The sequence below is a fragment of the Mustela nivalis genome, assembly GCF_964662115.1.
Source record: "Mustela nivalis genome assembly, chromosome: 3".
Classification (NCBI taxonomy): domain Eukaryota; kingdom Metazoa; phylum Chordata; class Mammalia; order Carnivora; family Mustelidae; genus Mustela; species Mustela nivalis.
The window spans coordinates 3,469,826-3,473,274 of NC_139022.1; the positions used below are offsets into that span (position 1 = coordinate 3,469,826).

Here is a 3,449-nt window from a genome sequence, read left to right on the forward strand (position 1 = left end):
TGGAGGCTTTCTGGTGTCAGTTTCATGTGATCTTAAATATTTTGATTGATGCATATGACAGGAAGAGAAAAGGATATTAAGAAAATACAATAGTAAATTGTCCTCATCTGAGTCTTAAGTTGCCTACTTTATTTTGTTTAATTTAATTTTATTTTTAAGTGTTCCAAGATTCATTATTTATACACCACACACAGTGCTCCATGCAATACATGACCTCCTTAATACCCACCACCAAGCTCACCCATACTCCACCCCCTCCCTTCCAAAACCTTCTGTTTTTGTTGTTGTTGTTTTTCTTTTTTCATTTTTTTCTCAGAGTCCACAGTATCTCATGGTTTGTCTTCCGCTCTTATTTATTTTTTAGAGTAAATGATTCAAATATAGAAAAATGGACAACTTCACCTCTGGGGGCATATTTTTCCTCATGGGCTTCTCCGATGTTAGGGGAATCCAGGTCTTACATGCAATGCTATTTTTGCTAATTTACCTGGCAGCTCTACTGGGGAATCTTCTCATCATCACCCTTACCACCAAGGATCATCAGCTCCACACCCCTATGTACTTTTTATTAAAGAACTTGTCCTTTCTGGATTTCTGCCTCATTTCCATCACTGTCCCCAAATCCATCATGAACTCTCTAATGAATCACAACACAATTTCAGGTGTTTTTCTTCTTTCTCTTAGCCAGTACAGAGGTAGCACTACTCACAGTCATGTCCTATGAACGCTATGTTGCTGTCTGCCATCCTCTCAGATATGACAACATCATGGGCCACAGAGCCTGTATGCAGATGGCCACCACTTCATGGGTCAGTGGAAGTCTCAATGCAATTCTTCATACAGCTTCTACCTTTTCTATACCCACGTGTGGGCTTCCTGAAATTTATCAGTTCTTCTGTGATGTCCCACAACTGCTCTCTCTTGCCTGTTCATATAACATTGGGGAATTAGTAGCCATTGGGATCAGTCTAGTGTTAGATTTTGGCTGTTTTGTGTTTATTGATATTTCTTACATTTATATATTTTCCACTGTGCTGAGAATGCCTTCCAGAGAAGGAAGGCACAAAGCCATATCCACATGCCTGCCTCACCTCCTTGTTGTGACTCTGTTTCTCTCTTCTGCCTTTTTTTGCCTATTTACATCCCTTACCCAAATATCCATCACTCTTAGACTTGCTAGTTTCTGTATTCTACACTGTGGTACCACCTACTATGAACCCCCTCATTTACAGTCTGAGAAATAAAGATATGAAGATGGCACTAAGGAAATTGATAAAGAACATATACAATGTATCAATATAAAGAGTTAATATCACAGGCATCATGATTTATGCATTCATTGACATAATCATATGAACAATGCATTGCATAGTCTGGTAATAATATAGATATTTAGAGTACAAATTATCATTAAAATATCTCATTGTATTCATTGAAGTGATACTAAGAAGCTTCCTCCTTGTCCAGACCAAGTGGATAGCAAAACCAGAATGGTTCTTCTCGGGATTGGAAAGATGCATGCTTTTATATGTCATACTAATGGGCATTCCTTTTCCTGTGACAAATGCTGAAATGGACAGCTTGTAGGGACGTGAGAGATAAGCTTTGCTCTCCCAGACAAACCAATTGTATGGTAACTCTTAGGAAAATCAATATGCAAAATGTCACATAAAAATGTATAATGCATTCTCAAATAAAATAAAATAGACAAAGGTAGGTGATATCTGTATAGCATTGTGAGTGTATTAAATGCCAATAAATAGCACATGTTTGGTGTTTAATATTAAGTTATGCTGGTTTCATCTAACAAGGAAAAAGAAGGGAAAAAAAGTATTATGTTTTCCATCTGTCTTCCACTCTTCTAACTCAGGCTTAATATATGGCATTTTCTGACATTACTTGTATCCTTGAAATCTAGTGAGAATTCAAAGATATAAAAAATGTATCTTTGTTGTATAGAGATACATATGCTTATAGTAATTTTTTTCAAGTCTTTATTTAAATTCCAGTCACTTAATGTACAGTGTAATATTAGTTGAATGTGTAGAATTTAGTGACTTAACACTTATATACAATAAATGGTGATTATGAGTGCCCTCCTTAATTCACACCACCAATTTAACCCATTCCACCATCCACCTCCCCTATGGTAACTGTAAGTTTATTCTCTATAGTTAAGATTCTGTTTATTGGGGAGGGGGAGGAAGGAGAAGAAATCCAGTAAGACATCCCTTAACTATAGCGGGCTTAAAGTAATATTAAGATAAGCTTCAGCAGAAAAAAAATTATAAACCCTTATCCAGAATTAACAAAAAGAAAAGAAAAAAAGACTCAAGTAAAAAAAATAAAAAAGACCACAAGTGGGAGAGGAGAAGTAACAACCAACAAACAACTGCAGGAAAATACTTTGAAAAACTATATGCCAAAAAATCAGACAATCAAAAAAAAAAAAAAAAAAAGAAGAAGAAGGATAAATTCCTGGAAACATATACACTAACACAACTGAAAAGGGAAAAAGGGAAGAAACAGAGAAAGTGATTGGGCAAATACCAGCAAAGATATTGAATCAGTAATTTAAAAGAAAAAAAAAACTCTCAACAAACAAAATCCAGGGCCAGAGGACCTCACAGGAGAATTGTACCAAATACTTAAAGAAGTTAATACCTATTCTTCTCAAACTATTCCAAAAAATAGAAATGGAAGGGAAACTTCCTAATTCATCTTATGAGGCCAGCAGTACTCTGATTCCAAAATAAGACAAAGGCTTTATTAATAAAAAGAAGTACAGGACAATATCCTTGATGCACATGGTCGCAAAAATACTCAACAAAATACTGACAATTCCAGCAGTATATTAAAGGAATCATTTCCGGGGTGCCTGGGTGTCTCAATGGGTTAAAGCCTCTGCCTTCGGCTCAGGTCATGATCTTAGGGTCCTGGAATCGAGCCCCACATCAAGCTCTCTGCTCAGCAGGGAGCCTGCTTCCCTTCCTCTATCTCTGCCTGCCTCTCTGCCTACTTGTGATCTCTTTCTGTCAAATAAATAAAAATCTTAAAAAAATAATCATTCCCCATGATCAAGTGGGATTTATTCCTGGGCTGCAAGTGTTGCTCCCTATTCACAAATCAGAGGATGGGATACACCACATTAGTAAAAGAAAGGATAAGAAACTTATGATCCCTTCAATGGATGCAGAAAAAAAAATGATAAAATACTTCATCAATTCATTATAAAAACCCTCAACAAATTAGGGATAAGTGAAAAAAGAAAAACCTGAACATAATAAACACCATATATGAATAACCTCACAGCTATTAAATCCTCAGTGGGGAAAATCTGAGAGCTTTTCCTCTAGGTTCAGAAATAATACAGGCATTCCACTCTCACGACTTTATTTATTTAATATAGTGTTGGCATTCCTAGCACAGCAATCAGACAACAGAAAGAA

General features: G+C 36.1%; 1 pseudogene across 1 annotated transcript; it reads left to right on the plus strand.

The window, feature by feature from the left end:
- Positions 1–388: 388 nt before the first annotated feature.
- LOC309861949 (olfactory receptor 14A16-like) lies at positions 389–1,302 on the plus strand (annotated as a pseudogene). Its single transcript has one exon. The product of its transcript is annotated as an olfactory receptor 14A16-like (transcript).
- Positions 1,303–3,449: the final 2,147 nt, after the last annotated feature.